The following is a 6,666-nucleotide window of genomic DNA, read 5'->3' as shown; positions in this document are numbered from 1 at the left end:
TTTCACGGGGGGACCTCAACCTAAAGACATTTGGGTAATATGTACACTTAGGAAAGATGAAAAGAAGAGAGGCACAAAGATTTTTTTTACAGTAGAGTGTCAGATGATTTATTCTCCACTTTCCTCTCATGTGAAATGTTTGGAAACAGAAAAATATTTTGGCCAAGGTGGCTCACGCCTGTATTCCCAGCGCTTTAGGAGGCCGAGGTGGGCGATCAGTTAAGGTCAGGAGTTCAAAACCAACCTAACCAACATGGCAAAACCCTGTCTCTTCTAAAAATACAAAAATTAGCTGGACGTGGTGGTGGGCACTTATAAGCCCAGCTACTTGGGAGGCTGAGGGAGGAGAATCGCTTGAACCCGGGAGTCAGAGGTTGCAGTGAGCTGAGACTGCGCCATTGCACTTCAGCCTGGCGACAGGGCGACACTCTGCCTCAACAACAACAAAAACACCACCAACAACATAAAAAATATATATATATATAAAACTATACATTTAAAATTACTACATGTAGATAGTATTTGAAGTCATGGGTCTGACTGTAGGTAGAAACAAGAGAAGGCAAGGAAAGTTTTTATATTTATATTTATATATAATTATATAAAATTAATATACATAATTATAATATATAAATATATCATATAGGCTGTGCACAGTGGCTTACACATGTAATCCCAGCAATCTGGGAGGCTGAGGTGGGCAGATCACCTGAGGTCAGGAGTTCGAGACCAGCCTGACCAACATGGAGAAATCCCATCTCTACTAAAGATGCAAAAATTAGCCAGGTGTGGTGGTGCGTGTCTGTAACCCCAGCTACTCAGGAGACTGAAGCAGGAAAATCACTTGAACCCAGGAGGTGGAGGTGTCGGTGAGCCCAGATTGTGTCATTGCACTCCAGCCTGGGTGACAAGGGTTAAACTCTATCTCACAATAAATAAATAAATAAATAAATAAATAAATAAATAAATAAATAAAACAAGAAATATATATTTATATCTAAATATATAATTATAATACATAAATGTGTATATACATACATTTATTATAAATTTATTAATATATGAAATATATTTATTTCTGAGACAGGGTCTGGCTCTGTCACCCAGGCTGGAGTGTAGTGGCACTATCATAGCTCATTGGAGCCTTGAACAGATGGCTCAAGCGATCCTCCCACCTCAGCCTCCTGAGTGGCTAGGATTGCATCCACACACCACCATGCCTAGCTAATTTTAAAATTTTTTGTAGAGACAGGGTCTTCCTTTTTTGCCTAAGCTGGTCTTGAATTCCTGGGCTCAAGTGATCTTCCTGCCTCAGGCTTCCAATGTGTTAGACGTGGGCCACTGCATCTAGTCTAATGCATTTTTTAATTTGCGAGTTTATATTATTTAATATTTTGAAGTACTGAATGTGTTGAACAACCAACTTGCAGAATTCCCGAACCATGGACGGTCAGCTGTCATGTCCTGGTTCAAATCGCCCCAGCACACCAAGGCTAGAAACCTTTCAGCCAACTTCCACTTACGTCTCCCGGGGCAGGACAATGTCACTTGGCCAATCCCCACTAAGAGGGACTCTGGAAAGGCAAGAAACTCTTCTGTTCTCTATAATGGAACGTGACCAGGGAGAAGGCAGTTGGGAGGGCCAGCTGGGCCCTCCAACCAGCAGCGTCCACAATCGACTAACTGCCCTAGAGCTACACCGTGCTGGGCATTTGGGGCACTGTTATCAGCAAGAGTTTCCATTTTTCTTCTCATGGGACCTTCATGCTAGTGGCAAGAGACAGTTTTTTTTTTTTTTTTTTTTTTTTTGAGGCAGAATTTTGTTCTTGTCACTCAGTCTGGAGGGCAATGGTGTAATCTCGGCTCACTGCAACTTCTGCCTCCTGGATTCAAGCAATTCTCCTGCCTCAGCCTTCCGAGTAGCTGGGATTACAGGATTGTACGATCACATCTAGCTAATTTTTGTATTTTTAGTAGAGATGGGGTTTCACCATGTTGGCCAGGCTGGTCTGGAACTCCTGAGCCACTGCACCCAGTCAAGAGGGAGATTTTAAATCAATAAGTATAATTGTGATGAATGCCAGAAAGTAGAATGTGTGTGATGGGGAGGGGACTTAAGTTATTGTCTCATATTTTACCACTTTCATAGGCAATAACTAAAAACTTAGAAGCTTAAAACAACACACACCTTTAAGCCAATTTTGGCAAGCTAGGAGTTGAGCACATTTTAGCGGGTCCTGTGCTTGGGATCTCACGCTAAGCAGCTGGGCTGCATCCTCATCTGAGGCTCCACCAGGGCAGAATCCATTTCCAGGTCCGCCGAGGTTACTGGCAGAATTCATTTCCTCGGACCCGCTTGGCAAGGGCCCAGCTTTTTGTTCCTTGCCTACGGGGCCCCTCCAAAGGTCCTTTCTCAGCACAGCATCTCCCTCCTGTAGCGCCTGCAGGCGGAACCTTTCTCTCTAGTGTGCGAAGGTGATGCACTGTGACAGTGACATCCCATTGCTTTTGCCAGGCTCTATGGGTTAGAAGCCAGTCACCAGTTTTGCTCGTACCCAAGGTCAGGAAGACTATGCAAGGGCATAGGTCACTGGGGGGTCAGTCACTTTAGTGTGTGGCTGCCACCACTGAACTTGGTGAGACTTTAACGGTTGGTAGGAGCTGGCCAGGTACAGGGGTGAGGGTGTGTCAGGCAGGGGTGAGGGCATGGAGGGGGATGCAGAGGCCTGCACCCTGGAATGTCCTTTCACTCCCTGAGGTTTTGTTCTCCTGATCCCTGAGTACATCCCAGAACACGGTGGGGCCCTAGCAGGGGAGAGGTAGGGAAGCATGTGTTGTTCGTCCGGGGACCTTGTTAGGCAAATCAAATTAGGGGCCACGCTTTCAGTGGTGGGTGTGAGCGTGGGAGTGATGAGTGTGCAGGTGTGTGTGCGAAGAGCGATGGGGATGGGGTCAGCCCCAGCCACCATGAAGACCTTAACTGTGCATCCACCCATCCCAGCAGCCTCCCTGAGTGAGTGCCTTCAGGGCGCAGGTCTTGTTTTGCACATGGAAGTGAATCAGAGTGGGACACTGCCTTGCTTTAGAGAGGTCACACTTTTTCTCTTTCTTTTTCTTCTTCTTCTTTTTCTTTTTTTTTTAAATTTGCGACAGATTCTCACTCTGTTGCCCAGCCTGGAGTGCAGTGGTGTGACCTTGGCTCACTGCAACCTCTGCCTCCCAGGTTCGAGCAATTTTCCTGCCTCAGCTTCCTGGGTAGGGTAGCTGGGATGATACGCACGCATTACCATGCCTGACTAATTGTTGTATTTTAGTTTCACCATATTGGCCCGGCTGGTCCCAGTCTCCTGGCCTCAAGCGATCTGCCCGCCTCAGCCTCCCAAAGTGCTGTGACTACAGGCGTAAGCCACCACACCGGACGAGAGGTCACACTTCATGCCAAGTGGGTGGCAGCCACTCAGAGAGCACCCCAGCTGGCGCTGGGAGTGAGGGGTGCTCAGCGTCCTAGGAAGGCAGAGGGCTGCATGAGAGGTTCGGGGAGGAAGGACTGGAGGAGGATTTGAGATTTTCACCTGAGCAGCTGGGTGGATGAAGGGGCTGTTCACAGAGAATCACAAGAATGTGAATGAGCAGGTTAGGGCACTAATAAAGCACTCTGTTTTGGCCCGCGGAAAATTTGAGATGCTTCCCTGTGTCCAGCGGGGGCTTTGGGAAAGGTCAGGGCTGGGCATCTGACTGGAATGGATGTCTCTGGCAGGCAGCAGAGCATGTGGATGGTTTGTGAAGCCCGGAAGGGCATGAGATTTCCTGTGACAGTGCCCACTGCAAATGGAAGGGCATTTGGCCTGAGTCCAGACATATACAAGTTGGGCAGAGAAGGGGGTGGGTCCCCAGGACCCACCGAGCAGCAGCTATGGAAGTACAGAGAAACCAAGGGTGTGGGGTCACATGAAGCAGGAAGCTCAAATAAGATGAGGAAAGACGTTTTAAAGATGATCAGGGCTGGGGACAGTGGTTCATCCTGTAATCCCAACACTTTAGAAGGCTGAGAGGAGAGGATGGCTTGAGGCCAGGAGTTTGAGACCAGCCTGGGCAACATAGGGAGACCCCATTTCTATAAATAAATAAATACCATTGGTACTTGGCATTTCAGGCGGGGAACAGCAAACACATGAAAGCTCTGAGGCTGGAAAGGGAAGTGATTAGTGCTCGCTCCTGGTTCCTTTATCAGACCTTAAAGAGATGCAGAGACATTTCAGGTACTCCTTGGCCGAGCTCCTTCAGGGAAGGCCTAAGTTCGCTTCTACTTCCCATCTATTAATTTTTTTTTTTTTTTTTTTTTTTTTTTTTTTTTTTTTTTTTTTTGAGACAGAGTCTCATTCTGTCGCCCAGGCTGGAGCGCATGCAGTGGCACCATCTCAGCTCACTGCAACCTCCACCTCCCGGGTTCAAATGATTCTCCTGCCTCAGCCTTCCCAGTAGCTGGAACCACAGGTACGCGCCACCACGATCAGCTAAGTTTTCGTATTTTTAGCAGAGGTGGGGTTTCATCTTGTTGGCCAGGCTGGTTTCGAACTCCTGGCCTCAAGTAATCCACCTGCCTCAGCCCCACAAAGTGCTGGGATTACAGGTGCCAGCCACCGCGCCTGGCCCTACTTCACTCCTAACGCCCACCATACGTGCTTCCAAATGTTTGCTGAATGACAAGGTGAACGAGTGAATGGGACTACGTGACTTCGGGCAGCAGGCAATCCTATTCCTTGGACCTCAGTTTCCCTTTTTGTAAAGCAAGCCTGTCTCTCGCTCTCTGCCCTAAAAGCCTGAGTTCTGGGCTTGAGATGAGCGCGTCCTGTAGAGCAGACTCCAGGTGGACCTTTAGCTGGGTCTTCTAGGAGGCCAGGATCCGGCCAGCTCTTGGGTCCGGTCCTCCAGCTGGACGCCGCATGCCCAGTCCCAGCGCCGCCCCGCCCAACCTGCCTTTGTTCCCCCAGGTCCCGCCCTCTCCGCGCAGCTCGCTCCCCATTGGCCGGGGGGCGGGGCGGCGGGAGGCGGGCGGGGCCTGTGCAACTGCAAGGTGTGTGTCCCGGCCGCAGCCCCAGGCCAGCTGCAGCTCCTTGATGCGAGCCGTATCCTGAGCGGGGAACACGGGCTGAAGCGGCGGCGGAGGCCCCGCCCCCGGGGCTCCATTGTTGAGGCTGCCGCGGCTCTGTCGGCTGCTCAGCTGCGCTCCAGTCGGCCCAGGCGCCCCGACGAGGAGCGAGCGCTGCGAGGCAGCGGCTTGAGGTGAGACAGCGCGACGGGGTCTCCCGACCGGGCGGGGGCCTCTGTCCTGGGCGTGGCGGCTCCAAGCTGGGCTCCGCAGGGTCCGAGGTCGGGATCCGGGATCCTTGCGCCTGGACTTTGTCTCGGCCTCGGGTGGCACCCGGGGCTTCGCGCCTGCTGCGATACCGGGTGGGCCCGCGCGGGGGTCCTGGTCGCCCTGCGGGTGGGGGCCGGTCCCTACTGCTCCCCGGCTCCCCGCGTCTGCCGCGGAGGGGACTGCATGGACCCGGGCGCTGGCTTCTGCCCGGTACCCCGCGGTGTAGCTGGTCCCCGCGTGCGGCAGAGGGGGCCCTGCGAGGACCCACTCGTGGGGCGGGGTCCGGGTCACGGCGAGTGGGAGACTCCGCCGCCCTCCCCGCCCTCCCTCGCAGCAAGACTGCTTCGCCAGACTCACCGAGGGGATTGCGCGGACCTTCGGACGAGGGAGTCCGTGACTCTGCGTGGGGGCTCTTTCCCGGCCCCGCATGACGGCTTCCTGAGTGTTTTGTCACCTATATAGGCGGCTGCGTGGACCCGCGCACGTGGGTCCTGGCCGCCCTGCTAGTGGGGCTGTGCGCCGCCCCGTGGCTCATCTGGGTCGACCCCGCCTGGGACGCGCGTGTAGTGGGGGTCCGTGCGCGGGGGGCGCGGTTGGTGGGGGCGCACTGCCCCCGCCCCATGGTTTATCCTCTCACTTCCCTGGCGGGAGGAAGCGAGAGGCGCGGGCCCGGAGCTGTCGCGCAGCGGCCACACAGACCGCACTGACCTCTGCCCTGGCTGGCGGGTCCCGGGGGGCGAGGGGCTGTCACCGCGCGTCCCACCGCCGAACTTCCTGCTCTAGCCCCGGGCTAGGCTCTGATTCGAGGGAGCAGGGCCCTTCTGCCCCGCGCTTCTTGATTTCTTCCGTTAGTAATGGGAAGAAAAAAAAATCTGGAAAGCCAGATTGAACTTTGTAGCTCTCAGCGCTTGGAGAGTGGAAGAAACTCTCCCAAGAATTTGGCGGGCTGGAAAATGCATTTCAAGCAGGAGCATCCACACCCACGGAATGAGGCCAAGGCAGTTACAGTTAGAGGTCAGATTTATGAGGGGAGAGCCAGGGTGAGGTCCGTGGGTGGGGAGACCTGATGCTGCCCCTCAGACGTGTATTTCTCAGACACCAAAGAAAGTGGAATCACTCCTTAGCGAATGCTTTCATCAAACTTTTGAAAAACCTGTAATGTCCCAGGAAGGAAAATCGAACTGGACCGTTTTCCCCTTTTAAGAGTGTTAAACGTCCCGGAGACAAACAGCAGAAGGCTCAAGGAGTCCCAATACTCAACGTGAAGTTCTTTCTGAACAAAAGATGGTGTATAAGTAACAGGCATA

General features: G+C 52.7%; 1 pseudogene; it reads right to left on the bottom strand.

Annotated features, from left to right (window-relative positions):
- Nucleotides 1–4,888: 4,888 nt before the first annotated feature.
- LOC139363948 (collagen alpha-1(I) chain-like) lies at nt 4,889–5,788 on the bottom strand (annotated as a pseudogene).
- Between the last annotated feature and the right edge of the window lie 878 nt (nt 5,789–6,666).

The sequence above is a fragment of the Macaca nemestrina genome, chromosome 6 (assembly GCF_043159975.1).
Source record: "Macaca nemestrina isolate mMacNem1 chromosome 6, mMacNem.hap1, whole genome shotgun sequence".
In the NCBI taxonomy this organism is placed as follows: domain Eukaryota; kingdom Metazoa; phylum Chordata; class Mammalia; order Primates; family Cercopithecidae; genus Macaca; species Macaca nemestrina.
The sequence above is the reverse complement of the archived record's forward strand: the minus strand, read 5'-3'. Positions and strand labels throughout refer to the sequence as shown.